The following is a 15244-nucleotide window of genomic DNA, read 5'->3' as shown; positions in this document are numbered from 1 at the left end:
CTAGGGTGGGGGGGGGAGTGGCGAAGCAAATGAATTATCATTTTAAACTTGAACCCATAAAACCTTCACCATTCATACATCACATGCATTAATATACTGAAATAACATGTAAAGCATATGCATCTAAATCATGTAAACATGTAATAAATCACACACATAACACCAGATATGATTACCCAAAAACCTTCCAAGTGAGAAGGTAAAACTAGGGTAGGGATGACACCCACAAATCTTCACTACTACAAAAATAAAGTGTATCCAATTAAGGTTACAATGATTTGACCCTGAATTATGGTCTTGCTTGTAAAAGCCTTGCCCTATTAAAGGCTTACAAAGATTGTTAAGTCCCACCTTGTTAGAGGATTTTGACACCCTGTTAGAAGTGTGCCTAGTTAGAGGACTTCAACTTACAATTAAGTAAGCAGCTTGTTAAAGGATTTCATACAGCCTGCTAGGACTACTCTATTAAGAGATTTAACTGAAATCAACTATTAAAATGTCTTAGCATAGATCTTGTGGTTGGCACTTTCTTTCCTAATAAAAGATCACCTCTACACAATATCCTTTTGATCCTTCACGATCTGATGTATCAATGTTGTATTCTTCTCTATCCTCTATTCTTATCTAATTGATTCTATAGTTCATTCTTACTTCTAAGTCACCTTGAATTCTCTACAAATTTTCATGTTCACTATTCTAATTTGATCATCCACCCATCATACACAATCAAGAGTTTAGGGCTTCGTCCTCCTTAAGAAGACTCTAGTGGCTTAGGGTTAGGTATGAATCTATGGCTAAGATTCATCCATTTTGCTGCTTAAACCTTCCCATTTTCTAATTAGCTACATGTAATTGCATAGGGAAGTCGCATATAGATTCATCCTTATCTCCAAATTATTGTAATCTATCCTTAAGTCAGCTCACAAATGGTTTACATAGGTTTTTGTGCCATTACAAACAAATATGTCCAAACTGTGTCACTCAACATATGAAGTATATGATGCTCAACATGCATTATATTTTTGCATCTGACTTCACACCTGCATTACTCAACATCTACTATTTACTTGGCACTTGAATCACTTGGCATGGTCTATTTTCTTGGCACTTGAGTGACTTGGCACATGAGTGACTTGACACTTGTTGTAACTCAGCATGGTCTATTATTTTCATGTTGTGCTCGACATGTATTATTAGTTCAGCATGAACTAAGTAAATGGCTTAAGTGTGTTGGCCATCACTTGTCAAAACCAATCTGAGATCAATAATATCCCCCTTTGAAATGAGTGTCAAAGACACTTAAATAGACAATATTCTACTTAACTTCTCAAGCATAGCATATCCATGACTTAGCTTATATAAAAATTTAAAATTTTCAAAATTTTGCAATAACCTATATACCTCAAAATTGATAACTCCTCCTAAGTTAATGTATTTGATTTGTATCCAAAGATTTGTGCTTCTCTTTGACTTCAATGTGTTGTATCTGATACTCTTTGATCTGATATGCTCTATTTTGGTTGATATCTATATCTATTTACTACTTTTACTTTCCAAAAATGAACCTCAAAAAAAAATATCACCCCAATGATATCATTCTGCTAGTAGGCTCCCCTTGTGTTATTTCTTCCTTATATAATTCTATTACTAGGTTTCCCCTATGTTATTTCTTCCTTTATTTTATTCTCCCCATGTATTATATCTCCCCCATGGTATATTTCTCCCCCTTTCTTTATCTCCCCTAATGTCCAATGTTATTTATTATCCTCCCTTTTGACACTTATGTCAAATGGGCTATACAGTTATAGTGTGTTTTTCCAAAAAGGACTTATGGACTTCCATTATAATTTTGAGAGTTGCATCCTAGTTATCACATGTAGCATTCAATGACTTGATTTGGATAGCAGCAGCAAGGTGCATTAGGTAGTCTAAGGTAAAAAGATTGGGGTCTTTCTTTAGTAAGGTCTCGACATAACCTAGTTCCTTGTGTAGTATACATGTCAATTTGGTTCTTATGCTAGCCTCATCTACTATCAGTATAGCTAATTGACTTTGTGTTTGAATTAATGTTCTAAAATGCTTCTCACTTTTAGCTAGTTTTTGAGGTAAATTAGTACCTAATATATTTAGGTTTCTCTCTAGACTCAAAATATGATTCCTAGTCTCTTGAGTGAAGAGTTTAAGATCACATAGATTTGTGTACAATTAGAATATATTCTCAAGTACCTTCTTCACCTTTTCAAATTTTGTTGCCAATGCAACTTGAGTCAGTGCTATTTCACTACATATTCTTTCATTCACCTTTCCTTGAAACTTTTTCTCTGACTATTCTAAAAGTTTTGTAGTAGTATCAAGGTCTTCATTACTGAACTTTTCCGCTATATCTATAAGTTTCTCTATCAATGGCTTGGTCTCTATAGGATTTTGTAGGTTGAATGCATCTAAAAAGATGTCTTTAATATCTTGAAGAGCTTATTTTTGCCTATGTTCTCTTGTGAGCATTTCTTGGTGTCTTTTCTTCTCTAAGGCTTGTTGCAAAATGCCTATTTGTTCCAATGTCATTGTGTCATAATCAAAATTTGGAATCACTATTTCTTCATCAAGGCTAATGTCTCCATAGTGAATTACCTTCTCAACCTTTGATGAACTAGGGCTTGGCACTAAGATTTGGAATGGTATGGCTTTCATGCTTGACTTTTGAAGAACTTGCGTAAAAGGATTGCCAAATGTTGGTAGAGTTACCAATGTTTGGATGACTACTTGTTCCTTCACCTTAGGTGTTTGCTCATGTTATTTACGCTTTCCCTAATCTATTACTATGACTTGAATAGCACCTTTTTCTTGTGCTTTACGTATAGATGAGCCTATTTATCCTATTTTATGTTGTCTTGTAGTATCTTTTTCTTCTACCTTGTTTCTTGGCTATAAAATTTGTTTCAATTTTTGAGCCATGGTTAATATTTAAAACTTGCCTAGTTTTAAACCTTAAATTGGACATTCTGTCTTCGAATTTTGTGAGTCTCTAACCTTCCATGTGTCCAGCTCATTAGCAGCTCTGCATAGCACTTGAAATTGTTGAAGTCTGACTTCTGAGCCTTAGTTTATTGTAGGTTAATGAAGAGGACCAAAAACACATTTTTCTTAACCATTAACTTCTCAATAGGTTAATGTTAACCACTAAAAATATGTTTTTCCTAACCTCCCAATAGGTTAATGCTAACCACTAAAAACATGTTTTTCCTAACCTCCCAATAGGTTAATGTTAACCACTAAAAACATGTTTTTCCTAACCTCCCAATAGCTTAATGATAACCCCCAAAAATGTGTTTTTCCTAACCTCCCAATAGGTTAATGATAACCCCCAAAAATGTGTTTTTCCTAACCTCCCACAAGGTTAATGATAGCCATTAAAAACATGTTTTTATTAACCTCTATAAGGCAGTTATTAACTTGTTCAAAGTTCTTTCATGAGAAGTTAGATATGTACATGAAGTTAATTGGAAACAATGGAAATGAATCAAACGAGAGTCCCTGATAATTCACCACGAGCAGTGAAAGGCGATTTAAATTGTATAAATAATGGGGAAGTTTCTTGACTGCATATTTGGGTTCTTGAATGAATTGTAAAGGTGATCAATAGACATCAAACCAGTTTCAATGAAAGTGGGAGTCTATAACCCTCCAAATAACAGGGTGGATTGTGCAGATAGCATAGACCATTGCAACTGAAATGCTCCCACAATGTAAAGTTTTTTTATTGGATTGTGATAAGTGTTATTATGGTATCATCTACCCATCTCATTTCACTACCAGGATGCTTACTAAAGCATATTACTTGAGACCTGCTACGTCTATGATAAGTACAAATGTTTGATGTTCAGAAAGCTATCAACAATATGATGGCTACCATTTCAAGTTTCAAGTTTTAGAAAGAAGCACACTAGTGTCTACGTGTGAGCAAGAAAAATGATCATTTTTCATGTCATATTGGGTGAAGATAAATGCCTTCCACCTTTCATTGATTGTCGAACATTCAGTGGAGAACCAGACTATAAGATGATGCGTTCATGGTAGATCTATAGAACGTTGTGGCATGTATAAATGAGTGTGTTATTGTCTTCATGCTGGCAGCATAGAAATAGTTAAAGAAAGTGAAACTAAAATCTACAGTTTCTTAAAACATTCATCTGTTACCTATCCAAGCTATCATCAAATCTTAGTCTTGAACATGCTAGCAAGGAAAACCTCTTGAAAGCTCTTGTGGAAGAATGTTCGTAGTTACCAATTGCAATTTGTGTTAATCATATGTTTGATAGAATCCCAATAGATATTTGGTTCACGAAAAGAAATGAATGCCACCCTTTCTAAAACATTTGGAACATGAATGAAGTGATGATAATGTTTGGTCAAATGTGCATTGTCGAAATGGAACACAATTTGGTCACTATAGATAGTATGATATTGGCATACTAATTCAAAATCCAGAAGTTTGGCAGGAATGGCTCACTCTTGTAAATGCATGAGACTGGTGTACAATCAAACATAGTGAGAAGGACACAACAACACTGTGGCTTCAAGATAATAAAAGCCTTAGATCACAAGGAATCATGATAGTTCATTGTCAGATTCATGGACAAGTTATGGAAGATATTCGCAAGTTTTGGGATCGCTCTTCACTTGTTTGACATAATGCCTAAATAAAAAGGTGGTGAGCATGAATAAAAAATATAGAGTGTTAGCAAAATATTTGAAAAAATGAAATACTTTTTCCTGACCTGCAGCTTTGGAAGCTTCACTCATTAAGTCACTCAAGTTCAGATCAACATCCTCATTTTATTTGGAATTTGGCATATTTGAGAAAAGGATTGGAGATCAAACCATGAAGTACAAGTATCAGAGGCCGAATTATGCTCTTATTTTAAGAAGTATGCTTCCAGATATCGGCGATACCATTTTAGGAAGTGTCTACCTTCAAGACTTCTGGTCATCTCTTGTGAATGAAGAAAAGACTCCATTAGCTGGAAAGATATTGGAAAGTGGCTTGGCTCAAGCAGGCGGACATCCCATTTCAGTACAGTGCCTAGAATTAGTGTTGGAGTGCATGAAGGCTTATCATCCCAACACTAGAGAAGTTATTTCAGCAAACAATGAAGCAATTGTTTGTCTAGACCCTGCCTCTATTGCTGTTATTTTTTGATTTCATACCAAGATGCAATATGCTAGCATCAATCTAAGAACTACCAAGGAATATTTTACTGCCAATCAAACCCAATGTTTAAATAATATGGCAAGATCATGGTTCTTCTAACCAAGAAGAGGAAAATCTCAATTAGGCAAATCCATTCACAGATCATCACTAAAAGAAGATGTGGTAAACATGGTAACTTTGTTGAGCAGGATCGTTGGTCTTTGAGATTCACACAAATTCGAAGGTTGGATGTTTCTATTCATTAATATGGTCTGTGAAGGAAAACAATATATTTATTGGGCTGAAATTATCATTGACTCATTGCATAGACACCTCATGGGACTCCAAGGAAATGACTACTTTTATATGACTTCATACCTTTTCTATGCTATTGCAAGCACCAAAAGTTTGCCAGGACTTAACTGGCAGGGCATTTATGATGATGCAACCATAATTTATAATCATCTTCCCCAAATTCAGTATGATAATAGCCTACACCATTTTAGAAGAGTTAATGACACATTCACCATGCTAACTGTAAGGGAAATATAGGAGAACATTGGACTCAGGATTTCACTAGAAGCAGCGATGAAAGTACAAAAATATGGAAGTGTTTTCATACAATTCCTGAAGTTTACTTATATCTGGTTAGTTGCCTATGATGGGTGTTCACTAATGTTACCTAGTTTGTTGATGATAAACTGGTCCTAATTGAAATGTCCAGGAAAATTAGTCAAATTAATAAACTTTGTAGGAACAAGAGGATAGATGAAATAGCTTTTCCTATCAGCATCAGATATTATAGTTGTGATACTGGATCAGATGCCAAGAACATTGAAAGATCTATTGCCACAATAAATTTTCATCCTTACACGATGCGTTTCCCTTATGACAGTAAGGGCTATGCAGTGAAGGAGTTAAAGTTAAATCCTAGTCTTGGTCACTTCCCAGCTCTAGAAGACTTTTGGGAGGACTGTGAAAATGATTTTGAAGTTAGGAAGAGAGATTGGATGTGGCTTATAGTATGATAGGTAATAGACTTCAAGTTGGACATTGATGTGATAGGTGTAGATAAAAATGAGGTTTCTTTGATCGATCCTTACTATTATGAGAAAATTGAATTGCTAGAGCTCCCTCCTATTGATTGGTCAATTCTTGAATTGAAAAGCTTGAAGGAGAGGTCTTCCTATGTTCTTAAAAGAACAAGAGACTGGATCAGTAAAGTCAGAGCCAAAAAAGAAACTAGTGAATTTCAAAATAAAGAGAGGAGAAATAATATAGGGGAATCATCTCGGATGGTGATAGAGGCAACTTCTAGTGAGAAAATACAACAACTGGATATAGGTGCTCAAGATCGGGATGAAGATTTGAATCAGCCAGTTAAGTTTATAGTCAAAAGAAAAAGGACAAGAATAAAAGGTAGAAGGAATGAAAAAGACCAAAGAAGTCCTCAAATTGCTGAATTACATGTCCCTGTTACATCCCCTCATGATGTAGTGATTCCTCACTTGAGTCTTTCTGCTCCTGATATGCCCATAATAGACATCACATAGTTAGATAACCCATTATCTAATTCAAAAGAATTAATGATGGTTGCTGAAAATATAACAAGTGACGTACAAGCTTCAAAATTTACGCATTCGTGGTTCCAAGATAGTCTTCAAAAGAGGAAGAAAGTTGTTCAAATGGTCCCACCTCCATTTGACATAATCTCTAGTACTCTTCAGAAGCCTTCTAAGGTGTAAAAGACCAAGGTGATTTCCAAGTTAGCTATTGATAAAACTTCAGGCAATTTGTGTGTGGAATTAGCCAAGCCTATAATTAAAAAGAGTGTTGATGAAGCATCCGAATCAAATTTCAGGTTGATCTTGGTCCTTCTAATGTAGAAAGAGAGTTCCAAAATTTTGAAGTGATTGCTACTCAGATGTTGCAAAGGGCAAAGGAAGAGAAAAGAGCTAAGGAGCAACTGAAGGAACAAGTTTAGATGATGGTGTCTTATATTAATTCAATCAGCAATCCTTCTAATACCCAAGCCGTGGTCACTCTGCTGGTTCTAACAGGTCTTGATGGTATTTTAGATCATACTGTTGTTCAAAGAATCGAACAACACAAGTCAAATAGTATGATGATCGAAGCTTGGATAAACAGGATGATAGAGGATGCTTCAAAACTTATAACTGGAGTGAAAGAGATATATGGGAAAGCCATCACACAGATACAGGAAATTTCTAAGGAGCTTGAAAATAGCAAGGAACATAAATCCAACTGGAAAAAAGTAGCTAATGAATTAAAAGAAATGGAAAAGTTAGATACAAGCACCCTACTTCTTGAGAAAATTATTGCTGATCCAAGTGACAACCAAACACGCATTTGGAGTAAAAGTGTTGGTTGGAAGGTGATAAACATCAGCAAAGGGATCACTGAGTTCAAAAAGCTAATAGCTTCTTTGGAGAAACTTTAAAAAAAAAGTACAGATGAATTAATCTCTACTATCATAGGTGGGGTGCCAGTAAGTGATCTTCAGCATGTTAATTGTTAGTTTCTCCTTGATTCCTTCAATGTTCAGATTCATTCAGAAATAGAGAACTATTTATCAGATGCTAAAACTATGATGAAGCTTAGCCTGGTTGCAGTCACCCTGGGAGATTGTAACATTTCAGCCTATCGACAGGAGTCAGAAGAAATTCAAGATAGATACTTCACAGCCAAACTCAAGATGGAAAATGTGTTCATTCTGAACTATGAATCAATGATGATCATCTTAGATGCTTACAGGGCTTTTCGAGATAGATCAATTGTGTCCAGGTAGATAGAGTTAGTAGCTAGAAGAATTAGTGATTGTATATACAAACATCCTTAGGAACTCTAGCTAAAAGTTTTGTTTTTGCAAGTTTCCTTGTATAGGTTAATTTTCTTGAGGTTAATTAACCTTCCAAAATTGCATATTTTGGAGGTGGTTATTAACCATGAAGAGGTAGTTATTAACCTCTATGTCTATATAAGTACACCTATTGGCTTTGTAAAGGGACTTTTTGGTTGGAAAAATAAGGGAACACTATGCGAAAATTTTGATCTAGGGATAAATTTTGGAAAGTATGTACACTTTTTATATTTGTATTGAATAATCTCTATTATTTTCTTGGTGCAAGGAAATGAAATGAGATGTGCTTTGGGTTTCTTATTTTAAAATCCAAATTGTTATACGCTGTAGTAGACATTCTCATGGTGTTATGTGAGTGTTTACGAATGATAATGAATGTGCTTAATAATACTGGTTGCTTTCAAGCATAGCTCTTGAGCACCTCTGTTATTGATTTTTTTTACCAAAGAAGGTTGTGAGGGCATGTGGTACATTTTTCTTCCATGAATTTCTCCTAAACTTTGAAGTTTTAGATTCTTTAATCGAAAAACCCTTTAAAAATTATATCATACGAGGAAGGCTGCATATCAAGGGCCTATCCAACTGTTGTGAATGGTTTGCCACACATTTCGTTGGGTAATTCTACTGTGACAAACTGTTTACCAATAGATTTTAGGTGACTCCACTGGGGAGACTGAACAAGAAAGACTAACAGTCGCCTGTAATGAAGCACAATGGTGCTTCCACATGAGAAGATTTTTCCTGTTCTCTAACCGAACCTCAGCTTTCAAGACACTCAGGAACATATCATCTCAGACTTGAACACTCTAGCCTAGAAGTGTAGATGAAGTGCACAGGAATATCATCAAGTGAATCAAGTTCTTGAAGAAGAAGAAGAGTTTGGGGAAATCTTGCGAAGGGCTCCTATTGGTCAGGACGTTGTAGTTATTGAAAGAATAGTGGTCATTCCAAGAAGAAATAGACAAAATCTTGGTCATATTCAAGGGCAAATAAATAATAACCATTAAGTTGGCTAATAAACCATACACGCAGGTTGATAGACAAAAGGGATTAGTAGATGAAGATTTTGAAGCCCTTTGAAAGTTAGATGTTAAGCCAATTACTCCTAAGAAGAAGAAAAAGGTCAAGTCTGTTAGTAGGTCTTCTTCACCAACTAAGGCTATTGCTTCTCCTACGACTTTTCAAGCTTTGATTCTACTAGGTACTCTTGTACCTTTAGCTATAAATTTGCAGCCCTTGAATATCATTCTTCCAACCATGGCACATCAAGCACTATAGCCACTAGTCCCATGGGGAGCTTCTATTGGTCCTCTAGATTTAGGGAACCAATTACATGACATGCCCGTTAGTTCTCAAAAAATTCTTCCCAAGTCTTCTGGTGATGGAAAAGTCACTACTGATCAGCATATAAGTGCATTCTTTACAACAAGCGGTGTTCTTGCAATCTAGCATGAAGATGTTTCTGTTTGTCTTTTTGTTGAAACACTCACCGAAGCCGCAGCTGAATGGTTTGGATAGCTACTAGCTGGATCAATTACTTCATGGGTAACTTTGATTCAAGATTTTGAGAGGAGATTTAAGACTGCTGAAGATGAACATTTTCTCCTTTCCCAGTTGACTTCAATGAAGAAAGAAATTCATGAGCCAATGCAAGAATTCATTGCTCATTTTAATCAGACGGTGAATCAAATTCCTGTCAACAAAAGACCCACTGAAGAAAATCAAATGACTTTCTTCATCAGTGCTCAACCTTTTGATGTAAGCTTTCAAATACGAAGGACAAGACCTATTAATCTAGTGGCCGCACAAACTTTGGCTATTGAGGTGGAAGATAACTTGCTTAGTTTAGGAAAATGGAGTCGTGATCTACAAAAGGGAAAAGGTCAGCAAGCTCCTATCTCTACCACTGATCCTTTATATCAAAAATTGTCTAATGATCTGTTACAGATTAAAAAGAAGTTGCCTCCTAATCCTCCACCTTTGTATCAAGATATTCCAAGGAGGAATTATATGCCATACCAACAAAATAGGCAAACTAAGTGGCTGCCCCAATCGACACCAAGATTAGCCATCAAACATCCCTCATCATCTGGTAAATAGGCTGCTATGTGTGATTTTCACCTAACAATAGATCAATTTGGTGTGAGCTATCCTGAGATGGCTAGATTCATGCAAATGCATTTGACTGCAGAGAAGATAGAAGAATATGTGGCTCCTGAAGATGTAACAGAACCCACTGTTGGCACCTCTTCTATTAACTTTCTGGAATATGAATCTGATGATGAACAAACTAAAGATATCAACAATCATTCTTGCAATGCGGCTACACCAAGTTGGAGACAAAGATTGGAGGAAAAATGGAGTAAACAAGCAAAAGAAAAAGCTTCTGATGAGACTACTAAGAGGATTTTGTCTTGTAAGCATACTCTAGAAGAGCCTTCACAAGAAAAGGAGATAGATAAGGGTAAAACTCCTCCTATCATTGAAGACTCTTTTGATTTTATTGATCACTCTAAGAATACCAAAGTACAAATTTCTCATTTGGATTACCTAAAAGCCAACCCTCATCAATTAGAAAGGTTGATCCAATGTGTTGGTAAAGGGAAACGTTCACCTGAGATCACTATCAGCCATGAATCAGGAGTTTCTCTAGAAGCGAAAGATAATTTGGAAGGGCCCATGACTGAGAAAGAATCTTTTGTTGTAGCATCTTTGTCAGACAAACCTGGGCCTTTCTATGTTTCTCTTTATATAGCTGGATGCAAGTTAAGTAATTGTATCATTGATTCTGGTGCATCCGATAATGTTATGCCTTCAAAGGTAGCACATGCTTTGGGTCTTTCTTTGAATAAACCTTCTAGAAAAGTGTATTCTATGGAGGCAAAACAAGTTCTGCTAGTTGGCTAGTTGAAAGATGCTCAAGTAGTACTTGCAGCACATCCTGAGAAGAAGTTAAAACTAAACATCTTGGTTGCTGATATTCTTGCTAGTTATGGGATGCTTTTGAGTAGAAGTTTTTGCAAAGATCTTGATGGTGAAATCAAGATGGACATGTCTCATGCTCTTATCCTAATTGGAAATAAGAAGGTTAAGCTTGACCCTGAACCCAAAGCTAAATATACAGTTTTCAAATTAGATGATCCAAGAGCTGAAATATTGTATGTTGATACTGGGCATGGAACGTACATGATGACGTCCACTGAAGAAGATGTAACTGAGCCTTTCATGGCTGACATAACCAATGAATTATGGTCAATGGAGTTCGATGGAAGTTCTTCTTCTTCTGGTTCAGGTGTTGGGATCGTGTTGATATCACCAAAAGGAGAGAAATTTCCAAAGGCTTATAAGTTAGCTTTTGAGACCACCAATAATACCACAGAATATGAAGCTCTTCTACTTGGTCTTGAGTATGCAAAGGAAAAGGGAATCAAGAAACTCAAGGTATCAGGAGATGTAGAATTAATTGTTAACCAGGTGCAGAGACAATACCAAACAAAGAACGCCAAACTGAAAGCATATAGAAATAGAGTGTGGGATGAGATTGAGCATTTTGATGCTTTTTCTTTATATGCCATCCCTCGTGAACAAAATTCTAAAGCAGATTGTCTTGCAGTCTCTGCATCTCTACTTATTCCTCACCTTGAGTTCAACAGGGATGTTTATATAGTAGAGATGATTCATAGGCCCAGTGTGCCTGATAATGATCAACACTGGCAATTTTTTGATGATGATGGGCAAATAATTTTATTCCTCAAGGGAAGGCCTCCATTTTCAGACCTAAAATTTGAAGGATCGCATAATCATAATGGAAAACAAGGAGATGATCCTGAGGTTATTCAATTAGAAGGAAACGTTATTCCAAGAGGATTAGTCACCCTAGAGAGTCTTTTTGATAAAGAAGATAAAAGGAAAGAGAAAGTTGAAGACACTAAACCTTCTAATTGTTCAAGTTTTGAGAAAGTAAATATTGGTTCTCAGGAAAACCCAAAGATGGTCCTAATAGGAAAAGATTTGACACCAGAAGAGAAAGAAGAATTCACAAAGTTGTTGAATGCTTACCAAGACATTTTTGCTTGGAGTTATCAAGATTTAAAAGAATTCATGAATGGGAAATTTAAACATCAAATTCCTTTGAAACCTAGTTCAACTCCCTTTCGGCAAAAGTAAAGACAATTCAATCCCAAGGTAGTTGACACTATTTTCAATGAGGTTGATAAGATGCTTAAAGAAAATATTATCTATCCCATTCACCACTCAACATGGGTAGCTAATATTGTTCCTGTCAGGAAGAAGAATGGTGAGATAAGAATATGTGTTGACTTTCACAATTTCAATCAGGTGTCACTTAAGGATGATTATGGACTCCCTGTCATGGATCATATTCTGCAGTTGGTATCAAGCTCAGAACTCATGTCAATGCTAGATGGCTTCTCTGGTTATAACCAGATCAGTGTTGCTCCAGAAGATCAACACAAAATAGCTTTTACCACTCCATGGGGTACGTTTTCCTACAATCGTATGCCTTTTGGTTTGATAAATGCTAGGGCCACCTTTCAAAGGGCCATGGATCATTCATTCAAGGATTTCAATAATAAGATCATTGTGATGTATCTTGATGATCTTACAGTGTTTTCAAAACAAAGAAGAGATCATGTGCATCATCTCGAAGCTATCTTGCATCGATGTCAAACTCAAGGCATCTCACTAAATCCTAAGAAGTCTATATTTGAGGTGACAGAAGGTAAATTACTAGGCCATATTGTCTCTAAAGAGGGTATTCGAATAGATCCTGAATGGGTGAAAGCTATCCAACAGTTGTCACTTCCCATGAGTAAACTAGGAGTCAGGTCTTTCTTTGGGCAGATAAAATTTATAAGGATGTTCATACCAGACTTCTCTAAGATAAAAAATTCGATTATGGATATGATGAAAGGGAATACTAATTTTAAGTGGACAAAAGAAGGTAAGGCTTCTTTTGAACAAATAAAGACTGATATTACTAATTCCCCTACCCTTTCTTATCTAGATTTTTCTAAACATTTTCATTTGTATTGCTATGCATCTGAGAACACTTTATCTGCTATACTTACACAATCTGATAAAGACCATACCGAGGCCTTGATAGCATTCATGAGCATCCCTCTTAAGAAACATGAATTGAAATATTCTTTTATTGAGAAGAATGCATATTCTTTGGTCAAAGTAGTGAAACAATTTAGGTTCTATATCCTAAACTCTCACTCCAAGGTATTTGTTCCTGATTCAGCAGTGAAGACTATACTGACACAACAGGAAATTGCTGTGAACAAAAGGGCCTCCTAGATAGATAAAGTACAATAATATGATCTTGATATCAAACCTACAAAGATTATTAGAGGAGAAGGTTTGTGTAAGGCAATTGCAGAAGGATCTTCTAAAGGTGAAGAATAGATAGAGGAAGAAATGCCTTTAGTTTTATTCATTAGTAATGTTGATGATTGGTTTTCAAATATTGCCTATTTTCTGACATATGGAGAATGTCCTGCTCATTTATCACCTAAAGAGAAGAGGACCTTAAAATTGAAATCTGTAAAATACATTCTCTAGGGTGATGCTTTATACAAGAAAGGGATAGATGGTACTTTTCTAAGATGTATTGATTCTAAACAAAGAAAAGAGTTGCTTCAGTTATTTCATAATGAAGCATGTGGAGGTCATTACTCCGCATCAGTAACGGCTTACAAAATCCTAAGAAATTGTTTTTATTGGCCCAGGATGTTCAAGGATGTAGAAGAATGGGTGAAGAAGTGTGTTCTTGTCAATACTTCAAACGAAGAGTCCAATTAGTAGCACTGCCCTTGAAGCCAGTGGTAATCGATGAACCCTTTCAACAATGGGGTTTGGATTTCATTGGTCCTATTCATCCTTCATCCACTGCTAGACACACTTACATTTTGATGGCAACTAACTATCTTACCAAGTGGGTGGAATCGATCCTAGTCAAGCAAACTACTTCAGAAATGGTGTGCAATTTTATCAAAAAAAACATTCTCGTTAGGTTTGGTATCCCAAACAAAATTGTTACTAACAATGCTACCAACTTCTCTTCCCAAGAGATATCATCTTTTTGATATCAATATGGGATTATTCTCTCTCATTCCTTTGATTATTTTGCACAAGGAAATGGTTAGGTGGAATCAAGCAATAAAAATATTATGACCATTGTGCAAAAATTGATAGATGTTAATCAAAGATCCTGGCACAAGCACCTGAATGATGCACTGTGGGCGGATCGTACTACTAAAAAGATAGCAATAGGATTTTCCCCCTTTGAGATCCTGTATGGAACTGAACTAGCTCTTCCTCTTCCTTTAGAGCTATCCACCTTGAAATTACAGAATGCCATTGAGAATCTTGAATTCAAAGATGCTCTTGAAAAATGAATGTTGTATTTGACAAAGTTGGAGGAAGAGAGAGAGGTGGTTGTCACCAAAATTCAGGAACATCAATCTCGTGTTAAGAAGTTGTTTGAAAAGAAGGCTAAGCAGAGGGTGTTTCAAGAAGGCGATCTTGTCTTGCTTTGGGATAAGCGCAGAGATCCAAAAGGATTACATGGAAAATTTGACTCCTTATGGAGAGGCCCTTTCTAGATCAAAGAGATATGCGAAAAGAACTCTTTTATTTTGTCATACCTGAGTGGTACCCAGTTGCCCTTACCTTATAATGGGCAACACCTGAAACATTATCATCAGTAGAAGGTGTTTGTACACCTTTTTGTATATAAGTTGTCCCATTTTTGGTGTGCTCTTGTCAGTTTGTGTTGCTCTAGTTTTTCCTTTTTGTTGTCTCATTTTTGGTTTTCATCCCCTCTTTTGTAAATTGGTCCCTTAGGTGACTCTATTTTATAACCCAATGGATAAGGCACTATTTTATTCATTCTGGATTCGAGCTTCATCCTTGTCAGTCCTTGTCCCCAATTAGAGCCAGTTGTTTCCCGGCTATAAAATTTGTTTCAATTTTATGAGCCATGGTTAATATTTAAAACTTGCCTAGTTTTAAACCTTAAATTGGACATTCTGTCTTCAGATTTTGTGAGTCTCTAAGCTTCCATGTGTCTAGCTCATTAGCAGCTCTGCACAGCACTTGAAATTGTTGAAGTCTGACTTCTGAGCCTTAGCTTATTGCAGGTTAATGGA

The sequence above is a fragment of the Cupressus sempervirens genome, chromosome 5 (assembly GCF_028749045.1).
Source record: "Cupressus sempervirens isolate cs-2001-9-10 chromosome 5, ASM2874904v1, whole genome shotgun sequence".
NCBI classification, from domain to species: Eukaryota; Viridiplantae; Streptophyta; class Pinopsida; order Cupressales; family Cupressaceae; genus Cupressus; species Cupressus sempervirens.
The sequence above is the reverse complement of the archived record's forward strand: the minus strand, read 5'-3'. Positions refer to the sequence as shown.